The 18978-nt window shown below is 48.3% G+C and overlaps 1 protein-coding gene across 1 annotated transcript in view; it reads right to left on the reverse strand.

Moving 5' to 3' along the window:
• Window positions 1-18978, reverse strand: part of DYNC1LI1 (dynein cytoplasmic 1 light intermediate chain 1) — a 1016060-nt gene that overhangs the window by 168573 nt on the left and 828509 nt on the right. The gene's annotated exons all lie outside the window — the stretch shown is intronic.

The following is an 18978-nucleotide window of genomic DNA, read 5'->3' on the forward strand; positions in this document are numbered from 1 at the left end:
TACAACAACACTATACATGCTTCTACTAAAACAACCCCATTTTATAGTACATATGGTTACCACCCTCGATTTCAGCCTGTTCCCCATACCATTCCAGACACGGTCCCCGCCGCCCAATCACACAGAAAACACCTGGAGGAAATATGGCGTAGTATTCTTGCTAATCTAGCAACTGCAAAACAAAAGTACAAACAATATGCTGATAAAAAGAGAAGATTAGGCCCTGTGTATAAGATAGGAGACAAAGTGTGGTTGGCAACACGCAATCTCCGGTTGCAGGGTCCTCGGAAATTCCAACCAAGATATATAGGGCCCTTTCCTGTGGAAAAACTCAAACCCTGTAGCAGTACGATTGACGTTACCAGCCCAGATGCGCATACATCCGGTCTTTCATATAGCCTTGTTGAAACCAGCTCCAAAGTCCGCCCAACTAAAAAATCCCCCACCCACTATTGTGGATGGAATCCCGGAATATGAAGTAAAGGCCATCTTAGACTCCCGCCGTCAAAATGGTAAGCTGTATTATCTTATGATTGGTTAGGTTACGGGCCTAAAGAGCAGTCGTGGGAACCTGCTACTGCGGTCCACGCTTCCCGCCTAGTGAGAGCCTTTTTCACCGTAGACATCCCGGTAAACCAGGTCCTGCTGGAGGGGGGAGTACTGTCAGGGTTCCACATGTAATAGGGACCAGTGCTGCTCAAAGTAAACAATGTTCAATGGTAAAACGTTGTCAATATGTCCAAGCATAAGAAATGCCTGTATTTCAGGACCCTGCTTTGTGTTATGTGCAGGAGGAGTCTCGCAGTAAGACAAAGCCCTCTGGGGGCGCAAGGACGCCAAAGGACTACATTACCCAGAAGGCTTGTGTGTCCACGAGCCTCCAGAACCCTTCAGGACGCCGAAACGGCCTCCGCGCATGCGCATTGCGCTCCGGACACCGCCCCAGCTTCCGCGCATGCGCACAACAGAACTTGGAAGCCTCGCTTGCGCTCGAGAACACCGGAGGACTCGGACGCATGTCCCGGAGGCTCTTGCAGGCAGCAATTCACGGGGCCACACCCCGCCTGCTTCCCCTGCAGGCCCCGCGCAACGCTAGAGATAAGTGCAAAAACCTTGTTATCATCCGCTGAGTTAGACTGTGGGCTGATTGAGCGGGGAACCGTAGCTGGGGCTCCGGAGAGGGAACCTTATTTCGTTCACCTCCCCGGACCTCAAAAGAGTGTTACGAGCACTACGAAGCTCGTTTTCGGGTTGTTTCTAGTTAACGGGGCCGAAGGCCCATCATAGTAAAGAGTGTGTGTGTGGGTGTCGGGACTCCGGCACGGATCTTTGGCCCGCATTCAGTGGGAACTGGAAGTGTGACTTGGCAAGTGCGCAACGTAAAACTCATACGTGCTTTTATTCTTTTGTAGCGGCGCTCCCGTTTGGTAGCAAATCAAGAATCATAGAATCCAAGCCTGTAGCGGAACTCTCTCGCCACATCGCCAGCATCATTCAGAGCTAAGTGCTGCTAAAAACTGTAAAGCATTGCATGTATGGTTGTGACTCCTAACGATCATGTGTATAGTTGCTATCCATTGTGGGGGATATGCCTAAGTGATGTGAAACACAAGGGTGTTTATGCAATCTGGAATCTTGTTTCCAAGGGAATGTTACAGGCTTCAGTGTGTCAAGACTAGAGTGTAAACCACTAAAGGGATACCATTTGATGTACGCAAGAGTGAGTGGGCGGAGACAAAACATCGAAGGCACCCAGGAGGGAGCCTTGGAACTACTCATCCTTGCCTACCCTACCCTACCCATCCCTATCCTCGCCCACCCAATTCCCTTCCCTAAATTCAACCCGGTTACCCTAACTCCCCCTTACCCATCCAATCCAGCGGACCATAACCCTCTTTCCCCGGCGGGTCGCGGCAGCCTGTGGTGGTCATAGTCCAGGCACCAAGACCCAACGGGGAGGCAGGTGTACGTGCTACCTCCGCGCAAGGCCAGGATACTTGACAGGTGTGTATGTATTGCATGTTTGTTTATTTTCGAGGGGTGGGGATGCCAAACAAATCCTGTCGGGAAAGGGTGGGGGAGGGTGCAGGTGTGGGAGGGGTGAATCTTTTTCACATATAGGTTAAATCTTTGCATCACTTGTCACAGATGACCTCAAGAACATACCAACTCCAAGGCATTTCAAGATTTTTTAGTGAAATACTTGGGTCTGGGTCTCCGGAAGCTCTGTCCCTCTCCCTCATCTCCCGTGGGCAGTTCCTAGAGATTGGAAACAAATCCAGCTCAGTAGCGGACTGCTTCGTCTTGTCTTGAGGGAATAAGGGCAACCACCCTTTCTCTCTCACTCCTCTGTAAACAACCTAGGTGAATCCTAACCTGGGACCCACAATAAGCACGTTAACAGGAATAGTGACTCTCCCAAGTCCACTTGGTCTTAACCTTGCACAGATGGTTTAGCCTTCCTCTCCTTTCTACTCTTTCCTTCCATTCTGTCCCTCTGATTGCTTCCTTGCTCCTACTGTCATCCACTCCATACCACTACTCTCCTCACTATTACTCTCCACCTTTACACACTGTACTACACAACACTTCAACATCGTTTAATTCATTTTAAACAACCACGGACCCCCTCCATCCCCCCTCTAGTCCCATTCTTCCCCCTCTCACTTCTTGCGCCCCCTACTGTCGCTCTCTCCCCCCTGGGGCCAGTATAGACACGTAACAAGATTTTGTTGTGGGGTTCCACTCTAAGTCCAAATGTCTTAGGCTCTGGGGACACCATTGGGCTCTATAGACATCCCGTAGGAAGGCCAGGACCTCCCTCAGATCCATGGAGAATCTTGGCAGGTTATTTTCATTGCATTGGTTGCCCATTCCAGCCCCAGAAAGTCCCAGTCCTTACAAAGCCAATTCTGGGGACTAGGGACTGCAGTCCCTTTCCAACGCTGGACTATAAGCAGCATTGCTACCAATCTAAGCACCACCCGTGCTATTGTCCGTCCCATGCGTTCGCTCTCCTCTGCCACTCTGTCCAGCCCCAACAGATCCTTTCCGGAGACCTGAACCTGTGCCTCCTGCACCTCCCTCCAGAATGACTCGAGTTTGGGACATCTCCACCGGATGTAGGACCAGGTACCCACCACCCCGCATCCTCTCCAACAATCCTGTGTAATTTCAGTGTAAATCTTGTGGAGGCGAGCCAGCGTAAGTGCCAACCATTAGTATTTTATACCAACATTTTTGTAATTGAGATGCCCTGGCCACCATTAGGTATAATCTCTCCAATTCATCCCTACTGATTTTCCTTCCGATCGCCTTCTCCCAACAAACCATATAGGGCCACGTAGCTTTTAATCTCTTTGCTTTGGAGCCAATGCCGTAATTGGAAGTATCGCAACCTCTCTTTTTTACCCACCCCAAAACCTTGTTGCACTCTATGAATGTTTCAATGGTTGAGCCCTGAAACATGTCATGCAACACCTGGCAACCTCCTCCTTGCCACTGGCCAAACGTCCTCTGTTCCATTCCCGGCATTAATTCTGGGTTATTTAAAATGGGAGTGAAAGTAGATGGGAAGGTTGTAATCCCGCATTTCCCTGCCAACCTGTCCCATGTGTATGCCATCAGCCTCATTATGGTGCGCAGGTACATATGCTTTGGCCTGTGTTGGCACGGAAGCCACAATACCTCCCTCAGGTTCTGCCTTACAACTGCCCGGTCCATAATCACCCACTGTTTCCCCTTGTGTCCCGAGAACCATTCCCTTATCTGCAGATGTGCTGTCTCATAGTACAGCTGAAAGTTGGGAAGCGCCATCCCACCTTCCCTCTTGGGGACGTCAATAGGAACCGATTTATCCTCAGCCTCTTCCCTTCCCATATAAAATTGCCTGTCATCTTTCCCAACTTCCCAAAGAAGCTGTTCGGGAACACCAGTCTGATTACATGGAAAAGATAGAGCTGTCGAAGGAGAGTCACCATCTTGACTGCTGCCATTCTGCCAACCCAAGAGATCCTAAGATTTTTCCACTTTTGTAGAACCGTCTTTATAGAGAATAGCATGGGTGGGTAATTAGCTCAGGAAGTGATGGCATGATTCATATGCCCAAGTATTTAATCCCCCCCCCCCTGGGTTCCATACAATAGGAGTGGACGCCTTCAGCTCAGCCACTTCCCTACCCCTCACCGTGAGGTTGAGCAGCGTTGACTTGGTGATGTTAATCTTAAGGCCTGAGACTGCCCCAAAGCCTGTGAGTATCTCCCTGCAAGCCCTTTGCAATTCTCCTGGTCTAGAAAGTGAGAAGAGCATGTTGTCCGCAAAGACAGCCACTTTGTGCTGAACTCCACCAAAGGGTACGCCGTGTACCTCCCCGGACTCCTATAGTAACTGCAGCAGTGGTGGTTCCAGGGAGATTGCGTGAAGCAAGGGTGGTCGGGGCGCCCCTGCTTAGTCTCTCTGCTCAACTGGATAGCCCTGGACAGAGGCCCATTAATAAGGAGATGCGCCACTGGAGTTTTATAGTTGGCTTGCACCATTTGTAAAAAAATGTCCTCCCAACCCCATCTTTTCCATTACTTTAAATAGGAAGGTACAACTCCACTCTGTCGAAGGCCTTGTTTGTTTGTTTTATTATTTATAATGTGCGAGAGTACCCGGGGGTATCAGGGCGCAGCATTTACAAGAAATTTCAAAGCTTGGTTACAATACACAGAAAATATAAATGATTCCAAAAATAAAATAGGTGCAAAGAGTTATATACAAATCAGCAGTCATATTATAGGACCATAATGTACAAGTAAGCAAGAGGGCGCACGTGGTTACAAAGTGTGCAGGTAACGCAGGACATTTTATTGTCTGAGTGGGACCAGTTTCAGCCAAGAAACCAACTTGGATCGGAAGTTCTGGTAGGGTAGGTCTGCTCTGAGGTTAGGAGGCAACTAGTTCCAGAGCTTGGCAGCTTTTACCGGGAAACTGTTGCCCCCTATAGTTGCCCTTTTGTAGTGCGGAACAGATAAACAGTCTTTGTATATAGTTCTAATGGGTCTTAAGGAGGGTTGTCTGTGGAATCTGTTAATCAAGTAGAAGGGGGCAGAGTTATTAAGGGACTTGTGGGTGAGTGATACCGTTTTTAAGAGAATTTTGTCTCTGGTGGGGAGCCAGTTCTGTTGGCTGAATCCTGTAATGTGCTCTCTTCTGGAAATGGCGAGGGCTGCTCTGAGAGTGTTGTTCTGGAGGGATTGCAATTTGCTGGTGGCGGCCTTGGTGGACCCCAAGTACATGGCATTGCAATAGTCAAGTCGAGACAATATGAGGGTTCTGGCAAGTGTCAGGCAGCTAGAATCCGATAGGAAGGGTCTGGCTGGATTAATTTACACGTGTAAGCCGTGGAGGATGCAAGAGAGCTCACTTGTCTTTTAAGGGAAAAAGTGGAGTCTAGTTAGAAACCCAGTGTTTTGACCTCCTGTCCGACTTTGATATTGTTCCTGTGAATCATGAAGGAGTTATAGGCCGGGCCAAGTTTCTTTATGCTGAATGTAGTGCCTAAGATGATGAGCTCTGTTTTATCATCATTCAGGCATAGTCCATGGGTGGCCATCCATGCCTGGATGAGGATGTACACCCTATTTAGCAAGGCCAAATCCTTTTCATAATCTCCTGAAAGCGGAAGGAGGATCTGGGTATCATCTGCATAGTTTGTGTAGGTGATACCAAGATGATCCAAATCATCGCAAAGGGGCTTCAACCAAGGTCTCAGGATCCAGGTTGTCAGGAAGTGTGTTAAGTGTGGGAAGTAAGTTGCGGATGAGTCTTTCTACTGTCCTGTTCTTCTCATTTCTAGTAAGAGTTGGTGGGGCCTTAGTGATAGGTGTAGGAGGGGGTCTATCGGCTGACAGCATGAATGATACCAGGTGGTGGTCAGTCCAGGCTAGAGGTATAGTGTTAATACTGTTCACTAGGCAATTGTAGTCAGCCACCCAGTCGAGTGTTCTGCCTTTTGCATGCGTAGGTGTCCTGCATCTTTGCATCAAGCCTATTTCAGTAAGAATGCTAGCTGTGGTGCTGGCGGGATGGTCATCCGGGTCGTTATAACCCAAGTTGAAGTCCCCTAGTGTGAGAACTTGGGTAGAACTTTTAAGGTTATTAGATAGAATAGAGTTAAGGTCCTCCTCAAAGGTGCCGATGGGGCCTGGTGGGCGGTAGATCAGATAGATGTTAAGAGTTTGGGAGTTGGTGAGAGGTAGTTGAACTGCTAGAGTTTCGCAGGAGGCGACATCAGTAGAGGTAGCTAGTCTCATAGCAAGGCTGCACTTGTGGATGATGGCGACACCACCTTCTCTGGAATTGGGGCGGTCTTGTCTTAAGATGGAATAGTTATCCGGGACGGCCAGCATTAACTTAGGGCCCGCTGCAGGGTGTAACCAGGTCTCAGTAATGGCCAGGAAGTCGAGGTCTTCAGCAAGGATTAGGTCTGCAATTTCTATAGCGTGCGCTACTAGCGATCTGGCATCGATTAAAGCTCCCTTGATTTTAGGGCAGGCTGGGTTTTTTGACATAGTGGTATGGCGCTTGTCCTGAGAGGGTTCAGGAGTGCCCTGTGTGAGGGAGTTATGGAGGGGTGTAGGGTGGAGGTTTTATGTTAGGTTACTAGTTAATGTAGAGGGATTGGGTTGGAGTGGTTGCATTCTAGAATTTTGTTTGAAGGGCAAAGAGCGGGCAAGGGGCTCATAGATTTTTGCTAGTCTGGCTCTGAGTCCTAGGTTCCTTTCAATAATGGTGCGAAGGTGACTGGACAGTAGCAAAGCCAAGGGATCCTGAGGGTCTAGATATGGTGCTTGGTTGTTGGACCTAGATGAGGCTGGCAAGTTGGGTAAGTATGGCGCCATCTTGTTTGGTGATCCAGGAATGAGCCTAATCAAGATGTAGGCAACCAAGTTGGTGGTGAGCGGACACATACTAGATAGTGGGGTTAACAACAAACGTTAAGAGGTGTTTAAGTTAGGTGGTCTGGGGGCAGCAGTATCTGGGTAAACAACTAATTAGTGGTGAGGAAGTTTGGCTAGGATGCAATGGGAGCAGCTGAATATGAGAAGCTGAGTACGAGAAGAGGCAATAGACTAAAACACGTGCGGAGACCACCAAGTTCAAATAAGAGGCAGTTTGGCTAAAATGCAGAAAGGTGAACACCTAAATTCGAGATGCAGCAATATGGCTACCGTGTACGAACCCCGACTTGTCCGGGTGGATCAGGCTTGAGGAGTCCTTCTAGCCTATTGGGCAGAATTTTAGAATATACTTTGGCATCTACATTTATCAACACTATTTGCTTATACGATGTGCACTTGGTGTGGTCCTGGTTAGGCTTGGGGATGAGAGCATTTTAGCTTCTTCCATGAGGCTGCGATTCAACCGGTCTCCCAAAAATTGTTAAATAGGCTAGTTAGGTGGGGGGACAGAAACTCCTGCGTAGGTCTTATAGTAAGAGGCTGTGAAGCCATCCGGCCCTGGTGCCTTATTTGAGGGAGGCTTGCTATGACTCACCACCTCCATCATGACATCCTGCCCTAGTGCCTCCCTCACCGCCCACCAAGGTAGCAGAATGCCGTACAGGAAGACTATTTGAGGTTGACTCGAGGGGTTCTGAGTAGACTACAAGTCACCATAATAACTAGAGAAAATCCTGAATTTCTTCCGTACGGGAATGGCGGATTCTCTGGTCATCCGTTATAGCCGCAATGGTGCTGCCCGCTGCGCCCCTTGGATGAGGCCTCCCCTGCTCACCTCCTAGCCTCTTCAACCTACTCCTCCAGTTAGGCCTCAAGGAGTCAACTGCCTTTCCCTCTGTGCCTTTGCGGCTATGAATTCACCCTTATTGTGGCCTTGAATGCATGCCATCGGATGCTAGGCCTCGTTTAACTCAAAGAAGGCCTTGATCTTTCCTTACAATTCCTCCCCGATAAAGGTCTCGCAACTGCACCTCTGGGACCTTCGAACCCAAGACCCCAGCCTTGCACCATGGTAGGCGCATCGTCATCGTTGCCACCTCATGCTGTGTTCCATGCACGCAGGACAGAAATGTGTAACCCTCTGTCCCACCCTCATCCACCTCCACACATCCCGTAGACCCAGGGCCTCAAATCTGTCTTACAGTGAGATAGATGCTACTACCCCCTCCCCCTATGAGCTCCCTCCTGGTACCCTATCCAGATCCCTCTGCCAGGCCAGATTAAAGTCACCCATTAGGATTATATGTACTTTTGCAAATCCCTCAGGAATGTTTAGCAGTTCCCTCAAAAAGGCCTCTTGCCCGGAATTAGGCGCGTAAACGGAGGCCAGCGTATAAGTTGCTCCCATGTATTCCCGCACTAGGATGTATCTGCCTCCTTTGTCTACCTTTGTATCCTTTACCCTGAGGCCCATTCCATTCCGAACAGCCACCCTGCAAGTCTTAGTTGGGCCAGAGGCGTGAAATATTCGAGAGAAATCCAGCAGTTGAAGTCTCGCCTGTTCTTTTTTACAGGAGGTGAGTCTCCCGAATCGCCAAAACATCCGGCCCGGAGTTCCAAGTGAACTGCTCCAATGTTTTCCTCTTGAGGGGGGGTGTTCAGCTCTCACGCATTATGTGTTAACCATTTGAATGTTTTTGACTATTATACAAGCCCTTCCCCCCCCTCTTTCCTGCAGTGCGTTTCCCCTTCGTCTCTCCCTTCTCCACAGCCCCCCCCCTTCCTTCGGCTATGATCCCTTTATATTTCCTTCCACCACCCCTCCAGTCAGTCCTTTCCCTGTTCCATCTGACCCTGAAGCCCATGCCCCCAACTTCCAAGATGTCTTCTCCATACCCCCTGCCCCATATTCATCCCGCTCTCCAACTCCAGGATGACCCGTGCCACTCCCTCCATCCTCCTCCCAACTTCGCCCTCCACTCCCGGGCTCACTGAAAATAAGATGGAGCGTCCTCCTGCGCGCCCACTGCCCAATTTCTAGCCACTCTGTCCACCACCCCCCTGTATCCAAACTTCATGTGTACCATTCACTGCTTCCTGCTATACCAACATTTGGTTTTCCTTCCTGGTGGTCCTGACCTGCTTCCAACTGCAGAAGGTTATCCCTCACTTGCGGTGATGTGATGCGCTTGTGGGCCCCCTTCCCAATAGAAAACCAGACGAAGAGAAAAGACCACTTCTATCAGATTCCTGCCAGGCCAGCTCCTTGACCACTGCACCCATCTGCTGTATCTTAAGGACGGAGCTGTCGGTTAGGTTCTGAAAGAGCGAGATCAGAGAGCCTTTATACATCACTGGTCCTTGCGCCCTAGCAGCGCACATGACCGCCTCTTCCTGCCCGTATCAGTAGAATACAGCTAAAACATCGCTCGACATGGCTTTGGGGCCCTTCACCATTTTGCCAGTTCTGTGGATCTGATGGTTTCTGGTCCAGTGTCCACCAGTAGGTCAGCGCAGATCTTCTGTAACCTACCCCTTCAGGCAGGGGTGTTGCTAGCTCTGGAAAAGATCCGGGGCTATGCTAATTTTGGTACTGCCGGGACTGGGGGCTAGCTAGCCTTTTTGGTGGAACCCCTGAGCTTCTACCCGGGGCTACAACCAAAAGACCTGGGGCTATAGCCCCTCAGCCCCCCACTAGCAACGCCTCTGCCTTCAGGTCTTTATCCATGACAGACTCCAGCAGATTTGTAATCCTTATGTTGATCCACAGGTCTGTCCTCTCCCCCAGTTGGCCTACCTCCTTCCTTATTTCCGCCAGGGCTGTATTAAGATCTGTTCACATTAGTTGGAAATGTACATCGAATGCCTTGGTGAGTGTCGTTTGGAGGGTCATTAGGTCGCTATGGAGGTCCTGCCTTGATATGGGCTCAGCGACTCCCCTCTCCATGGGATTCCTGTGCTCCGTCATGTCTGGGATGGTCTTGTCCATGTCCCTCATCTTGCCCGGCGTATCACCCATCGATGGAGCCTGCTTTGAGGCTTCATTTTGCCTTTGGACATCCACCCAACTCTCCCAGGCTTGAAACCCCTGACAGTTCTTGATGGTGGTCTTTCCGGCTATTCTCCGCTATCCACCGCTAGTTCCCTCTCGTCAGCTGCGAAGAGGGCATGGGGGTTCACACCCCAGGGTCTCTTCTGCTTCAGGTGTTGCGCCCCCCCCCCCCACTAGCGGCTCAAGGCAATGGTTCTCCATCATCGTTTCCTCCTTGTCCCTGTGTTGCCGGGCCCATTGTCCACTTGTTTGGCTGTTCTCTGGGGGAGGGGGCAGCTGAGTGTGCACTCTTCCCAAACATGGTCAAGCCGCCTCTTCCTGGCAATCGGGGGAGAGGTGCAGGGTAAGGAGGGGGCTGGGCAGTCTGCTCCGACATCTTTGGTGTCCCTACAGGCTGCCTGCCTTCCTTACTGGCCCGGTGAGTGTATTATGGGGCCTATAGTTGAGGGGTTCAGTTTGGCCGTTTCAGCCTCAAAATGATGTGTTGCTTGGAGTTGTAGGTCAGCTGACTTCGGGCCCCCTGTGCTGACCAGGCACTCCTGTACTCCTCTCTCTTGGGGGGCCAGTTACTGGACCATGCACAGAGTCTCTTGCAGTGGTAAGGTGAGGGCTATCGGGCTGTGAGTGGCCCTGGTGCTTTGGTGGCTCTCCGGTTTGGGCCCTAGGGGGTGCTCTACTCCTCACCGCTGCTGCCTGGCTTCTGTTGCTATGCCGGTATAGTCCCCTCAGGCTCCCCGCTCCCAAGTCCTCTGGAGTCACAACTAGGCTTGGGGCAGCAGCCTCTTCCTCCGCCGCAGCTCGGGACTACCCAGCAGGCTTCCTCCCCTGCCTCTGGGCCAGCGACATCCTGTCCCGGGTAGCAGCAGGGCTTCCTGTTTGTTTTAGTGTCCCTGCGCCCATCAGCCTCTGCGTGAGGACTCCTGGTCTGCTCTCTTCCAAATCTGACCCTGCTCCGATTGCTCAGGAGTGGGGGTGGAGTATCATCCGATCCATGCCGTGTGAGCCCGCTCCCCTCTGCGGCATCCTCTGTCTGCTGGAGCCTTGCTGGATTCACCTACCACTTCGGCCGCGGGGCTCTCGCACCTTCACCCTTGAGTGCAGGGGTCCTGCATCTCCGCTTCCCACAGTCCCTGCAAACACGACCGCGGTTCTTCCTTCTTCCCTGCCACCGCCGACACAGCTTCACAGTGCCCCAGAGGTGGTTTAACCGCTTTTCGGGTTTCTGGGGGGCACTTGAGCAGCAGCTGACACGTCTATCTAGTGTCGGCGGCCATCTTGGAATATTAATTTTTACCACAAAACTTCACCCACACTTACTTCAATCACACTCCTTTCACTCTTGGTCACCTTCCAAGTCACTCTCCCTCGATTAGCCTCACTTGCACACCTTGGCAGCACCATCTCCCACCAATCATTACCTCACCTTGTGAAGGCTTTCAGCAATCCTTCATGCTCTTCTGAACGGTCCTTCCTCTGTTTGGTCCTCACCAACCTCATCCGAACGCCCCATTCACTCTCCATAGTTTTTCTCCCAGCTAATACCACTGGACAACCACTGTGTTGCTTCTCACCATGGGCTGGGTTAAAGGTAAGAAATTACATATAATGGGCTGCCCCCTTTTCATGCACAGGTGCACTCCCAGTTGGTAATGTTGGCCTGTTGAAAGCACAGTTAATATCGAAGTTCATATCATGACCGAACAAAGCGTTTGACATGCCAGTTTGATATTGGGATTGCTCTGCGGTCTGGATTAAGGTAGGAATGAGTGCTGGCTTGACATGTGGAGCGCTTGCGGTCCTTTGAAATTAGAATCACTGTTCAGTTCTACATCCCGTAGCACTTCTAGATTGATGGTTTCAGGTGTGGTTTGCCCTGCAATCCTGCACTTCCTCGCTGGCTCTCTTCCTTATAAGGTTGCCCACTCACTCGGTCTTCCACTGCCAGGCCTTCTGTGGGATGTAGTTGTACGGGACAAATAAAAACTGGCCAGCATTGTGCCCAATGGGTATAGGGCAAGAAAAGGTGGTACTCTGTTCAGTCATGCAGAGGGGACAGAGACTGAGCCCCTCCAATTCCTACACCCCACTTCTGGAGCAGAACTGGCACTGGGAAACCCCATTGTGGGCATTCTGCACCAGGCTGAGAGGGTTCCCAGGTCTTCATTCCATTCTGCATTTGCAGTTCATAGGCCACACCGCTAAAGGTCTATGCCAGGCACCTCAGACAGGAGGCTACCGTGGTAAGGCTGTGGCAGACCCTTTGTGCAAGTTCCATTATGTGGAGAATTCAAAACCATCATGGTATGGTATGCTGCAGAGAAAAAGGCACTTGCTCTGGGCCCTGCAAAACAACATTTTCACTTACCTTCTTTTAGTTGCTGAGCGAATAAAAAAAACATTTGGGAGGAGAAACATCAAACTCTGACTTTCACCATTGAAGATAAAATGTGAAAGACAGCAGGGGTAATGAGTATTAATAAAAAAAAATAAAAAAAAAAACAAAGACCACAAATCTTTGCCAAAGAAAAAGCAAAAATAAATAAAATTTGCAAAGTGCAGTGAAAGACATTGCTCCAAACACACAGAAAAGGAATGCAATTGTGGCCTGGAATATCCGTGAGAAAGGAAAACATGAGTGAATGCCGGCAAACACACACATGCACAATTAATTTGCAAAGAAAGATGCAGCTTTGCACCATGCTCTTGTCCCATCTCCTTCCTGGTGACATCCCCATATGTTTCGGGGGAATGGGGAAGGGCCAGAGTACAAAGGAAGTCGGAGGCAGAGTCTTTTGGCTGAACTGTACCTGTTACCTGCTGGGAATCATGTTGCTTGTCTTAAAGCATCTGCAGTCCACTTTCTATTACCATAATATTCAACATACATAAACCCCCTCCACCCCGGGGCGGCCGCGGAGTCCGAGGCAGAGTCTTTTGGTCTTTGGGTCCTTTGAGCCTGCTGAAGTGGGCCCCTTTCCTTAAGCCTGCCCGGATTGCCTCGGAATATCTAGCAGTTGCTGGTGGCTGCCGCACTATCACACTGCAACCTGGTGGCTCCAGGAACGTGGGAAAGATTCGGCCACAAGCGATAAGCGAGTGAATACAAAAAGCACAAGGAGTCGAGGCTTTTATGGAGAAGTATCAAAAACGCAGCAAGCCCACGGTAAGAACAGTGTTGGTGGGCGTTTTTGTATGATTTGGTTACAACCTACAGTATTCTTGTCTGCGACCCTACAGCCTGTGCCGCCACTCACCCACCCGTGCTTACCTATGCGCATATCCACTGTCAAATAAACACAAATACACCAGCAACCATCTTGTAAACAGCTCGGAAAGTACAAGAAGGGGCAGCGTTTCTAGGTCACGTCCGATGCCTTTTATGAAAGAGCTTATTGAATTTTTCCCACTGTATTGGGGTGCATGACTGGGCCGATGCCTTGGTCTTGCCACACAATATATTCACTTTGAGACACGTAACAACAACCTGCTTTGGCTGCAAGTAGTTCCCAGGGTGTTTCACATTACAAGCCTCGCTGAGTGGCATTAATTGTATTTTCAGCTATCCGGTGCCACTGCGTATATCAACAACCTATTGGGAGGAAGCGCTCAGAAGTTTAATATTCCTCCACTGGGCCTTAAATTGAGGCCAAGAAAATGAAACTACGTAGCACAGTCCTAGATAACATGAAGGCCCCTGAATGGGATGGGTCCTATCTGGTGTCTGCACCAGTGGCGGGGACCCCAGCAGCTGCAGCAAACACATTCCCTCTGTCATCTAACACCTTATTGAGAACCCAGGCTCAAGTGCATGCTCATGACTGCTTACATCAGCCAGGAGGTGTAGAAGCAGGGAAAGAAGTACACTCTGTGTCACTGCTGGCGTCGAGTCTTGGAATATACAGTCACGACTACAAAAATCCAAAAGAAGATCAAGGATCACTTCGGCAAAAAAAGGAACAAAAGCCTTAATGATGTGGAAAGTGACGTAGATATTGTTTGGTCCCCCCCACAATTATTACAAACTCCATCGGTAGGAATGGAGGAACATTTCTTTACCTCAAGGGCTGGGAGCAACCTTGACATTGACCTCTGGTGATGGCAACTTGAGGAATATACATGTACCAACGTCAAATTTAGCAGGAAGTTCGGAGGCTATAATTGAAAGGAAATTGTCAACAACTGAGGGAATTATGGACAACGCACTGCCCAAAGAAGGGACCTTGGCGGCACTGAACTTTGTCCTGAACTCCCTAGTCTCAGTTTTTGGGCTGCTTAAAACAGAAGTACAGTCCCAAGCAGGGATACTACTGGAGCTCACTAACGAAATGGCCAAATGGAAATCTACAATGGTAGGTTTAGGGACTGCCATTGACTCAATCATTATTCCTACAATGAATGAGGCCAGATTAGAAGTGGTTAAGCAGGGCTTGAACATTTCATCAATCCAAGGTTCCCTAACCTCCAAGAAAAAAAGAATGAGAAGACACTCGGAAGCTGCTACAAGAACTATTGCAGGTTCTGAAAATGAAGCCACCCCCTCAGGAAGAGATTGGGGAGCAGGCCACTGATCAAATTCCAATGTTGGGTGACACTCCACTCTCTGAATCTATATTGGAAGAATTCAGAGGAATGGCTAATGTTGTAGATGAGGAGTTTGCAACAAATACTGAAGTACCTACATCACAAGCTGAGGAGGCACCTGCAACAATGGGGGAAACAGAGTCGACCTGGACATTTGCAAGCTGCCAGACCTAAAACGAAAAAGAAACAAGTGGGCAAAAAAAGATCGAGCACATTGCCACCTCAAACCAAGAAAGACACTAAAAAGTCTAAAAATAAAAAAAGCATCAGAGTGGCAAATACAGGAGTGAATCTTTTTTTGAAGAATATTACGCTGCACCCCTGTAATGATCCTCCAATTGCTGGGCATGCAGACTCCACAACCAAAATTGTTTTATAAAAATTGCAACCCTCGTCCCCCTTAAAAAGAGATTCACGGAAGTCAGGTAAATGCCTTAAGAACACACCCAATATTCAACAAGGAGCATTACAAGAACAAATTGAGATCATAAGCGTGAGCGTGGGTCTTCAAACAGATCCGCTGCTCAGCCTTGAAAAAGATCTAGAGCGGCCCATGGGGGAAGAGTATGCAATCAAAAACAGATCATCCCTGTCAGGACACCCGGATTGCAAGGTAGCAAACATTAAATGGGCTCCAATATTTCTGCAGAAGAAGCAGCTGATGCCGAAGTAGAAAATTACCACTAACAAGATGCAAAGTTCCCATCAGGGGGCAAGCATAAAGCTGGATTCCATTTTTTTGAAAACCAGCAAAATGGGATCCCTTGCACAGTCAGACATTAACACAATCCCTATTGCAGGCTTGGAACCATGTCAAGGTAAGCACCGTTCTATCCTGGGTATGTGGAATGGTGTGGGAAAATCGACGGAGGTCAAGGACACCATAGAGCAGGCTGAAAAAAGTAAGCCGGAGCAGATCATTAAGCCACCCGCAATATTAAGTACCACAGAGGACATTTCGGACTTTGTAACCCCGACGGGTTACTTAAGACTTTTGACAAACACCAAACATCACAAATCCCTCAGTAAGTCTGTGATCATTGGTCTCCTTAAAAAAGCTAGAAATCTTTTAATGTTCTCTAATGACATTGAATACGTGAAATTCCCTGGTCCACAAGATTTCCATTTTGTGGAAATGGGTCTCGGCTCAAAGAAGGCACTGATGGCCATACTGAACACATCAAGAGACCTAGAGCGACTGGGATTGAAAGTCTTCCCCGATCCTCCGACTGAAGTTTTGCAAGATCATGCAGGAGGGGAAAAGATGTTCTAGAGGAGGTTCATAATACTGGATTAAGGGAAGCCAATGGCGACTCTATTCAGAAGGAAACCCTCACTCTTCTGCCAGAAATTCTATCCCAAGTACTCCAGAAGCTGTGAGTAGGAACCGAGCAGCTTTAGCAGAAAGGGTATACATCTAGTGAGTTGGAACACGCAGGGCTCCAGTACTTTTAAAGTTAAAAAGATGAGGGATTATCTGTTTGACCTGAACAACATCATTCTGTTTCAGGAAAAGTGGCTGGTGAACCCCATAGAGATCGAGGGCTATACAATCAACTGTTTACCAGCATCACAAAAGCCAAAAGGTAAACCCTCAGGTGGTTTCCTGATGGCATTTAAAAATCAAGCAGTTAAACTGTTACGATATTTGAAAACTTTACGGGAATCCAAGCCTGTAGAGTACACCTAAATTGTGATGTGCCGGACCCAGATTGGGTACTCATCAACATCTACTGGAAACCCCGCTAATTCTGAACTCATGGTCTTTCTGGCATCCTTGGCCTCACTACTAGTGATAGTTACATCAGATATTGGTGGTGTAAATATATTTCTTCCTGGAGACTTTAATGCAGAATGTGTGCAGTTATCAAGGGGGCTAGATGGTCAAACTGTCAGGAAAATTTCGAAAAAAGGGCAGACCTGGCTAGATTTTTTGGACTCTTGGGACTTGAAGATGCTGTATGGCTGCTCAGGGGGGGATATTGCCCCCAATGCAACATGGCATAGAGACAAGTGCTTATCTGTTCTGGACTACATTTTTGTTTCCCCAGGTCTTTTCAGCCGTCCATCAATCCTGGCAATAAAGAGGGAAGGGGGGAGTGACCACTCCCGGTTGGAATCATTATTCTCGGATTTATCAGCCTCACCATTAGTTTTACACTTACAGGTCCTTTTGGGCAATAAAGGGAAAATTAGGCTTGTCAAGTACAACCAAGACGGAAAAAGCCTGAATAACAAACTAAAGAGGATCCCAAATTGGGTGTGGCAAACCCAATGTTTCCCGGATAATTTTCTAAAATTCATCTGGTCCACCTCTTCTCCAAGGGAACCCGGAGAAGGGAATAAACAAAATCATGTACATAATTTTGATTAGGCAACCTGGCAGAAAAAAAGGTAACTAAGGAAATGCCTTAGAGGCTTGAAGCTAGTACACTCCAATCTAGAGCCCTATAGATTGGAAGTTAAAAGAGTAAAGTCAAACTACTAATGCTGGTCAGGAAATCATAGAGCACTGCGGTTACAACACGATAGGGAATTGATGCTGCAGCTATTAAATGAAGGGAACTCAACTAATTTCTGGTCAGTAGGAGATCAGCTAGAACCCCAACATAACAGCACATTGTGCAACCTAGTACCAGAAACTGGAATACCTGTCAGAAATTTGAGAATCCAAGGGGGGGCTCGTTATAGACTGACTGCAAACGTCCCATGGTGCCTAACCTTCAATGAGGAGGATATCGGAGCCATCATTCTCAATTCATCAACCTCTAGAGCGGCGGGTCCTAATGGCCTTACCTATCAGGTTCTCAAAAATGACACAAAGTTGTGGTCCAAACTACTATGTCATCTTTTCAAAGAGATCTTAACGAGAAGATCTTTTCCACCCTCATGGAAGATTGCTTTGGTTATACCTTTCTTCAAGGGGGGGGGGGGTGATCGCTTAAATTTGGCTAACTACCGCCCTATCACCCTCCTCGATATAGATAGTAAGGTTTTCATGAAACCTTTGCTAAACAAACTGTTAATTTGGGTTGAGTCTACACAGGTCCTGTCTCGTTTCCAAACTGGTTTTAGGCAAGGACTCTCCACTTCCCTAAATGGTATGGTTTTAAACCTGGTGAGCGAATACACTATGGGCAAGGACGAGACCCCCTTATATGATGCCTGGATTGATCTATCCAAAGGTTTTGTCCAGGTGAACAGGGCCTTACTTTGGAATAAGTTGAGGGGCTAGGGTATTCCAGAAACGCTTCCTGCAATGCTAGTCGAGTTACATAAGGATTCATTACTGAGGGTGCGCCTCGACAACCAAGGGCATCTGTCTGAATTAATCAGGGTGGAGAGAGGAGTAAGACAGGGGTGTTTGGGAGCCTCTCTTTTCTTCAACCTATTTCTACCGGATATGGGTGGCTTTTTGAGGCCGTCTGCATTGGTCAGCCCAGAGATAAATGGAGAAAAGATACATTGGCTGGCCTATGCAAACGGCATCGTACTGCTGGACAAGACAGCAACAGGACTCCAGCGCCTTTTGACCAAACTGGGCGAGTATGCCAGGTTAAACGAGTTATCCGTAAATCCCCAAAAATCAAAAATCGTAGTTTTTAGACACCCTCAGAAAAAGATTTGCTACTCCAATTGGGTCTTGGAGGGTCAATCCGTCCCAAGAGTAGAAGTCCTAACATACTCAGACTACAAATCTATGCTTCTCCTGCATTTTATAAAGCAGAGTCAGATGTAGCCGATAAAATTTCAAGTTATACCTCAGATGTTAAAACTAAACAGCAAATACTGTACATTTTTTATTGTGCCATTTATTGTAAAATTCTATTTAGCAAAAGTGGTTCCAGTGATACTATATGGCCTTGAGGCAAAGCCACGGCTCTGGCAAATAAAATGGAATATCCTGCAAGGCCAATTGTGGAAAGGGGCCCTTAGCCTTCCGGCGAGTACTCCATCATGGAGCTTGCGTTTTGAGTTAGGCCTAAAATCACTTGAATGTATGGCAAACTGGAAATTGTTCTCCCTTTACCGAGAGATTATTACTGGTCGCAATTATACGTTGTATGGAGACAAGGGTGCATCTCGAACACTCTAGATCAAAGTTTCTGGCGAATCTCGAAAATAGAGTGAAGGAGATCTTGACAAAGATTAATTTAGATCTTGCGACCCTGGTGTCAAATCCTCAGAAAATAAAACGAGAACTGGAAATATTTGATTGGATTGAAACAAATCGCAAAAGAGAGGCCATCACTTCCAGCAAATCCCTTTTTATCAGCTGACAAGAAATTGGGGTGTCTCCCACATTATCTGATGAAATATCCAGATAAGCAAGTGAGAAACAACTTCCTGAGTTTAAGATTAAACCTAATACATACCGGGAAAGTGTTGGCTAAGCATAAT

This window comes from Ambystoma mexicanum, chromosome 2q (assembly GCF_040938575.1).
Source record: "Ambystoma mexicanum isolate Mex_15411 chromosome 2q, UKY_AmexF1_1, whole genome shotgun sequence".
NCBI lineage: Eukaryota > Metazoa > Chordata > Amphibia > Caudata > Ambystomatidae > Ambystoma > Ambystoma mexicanum.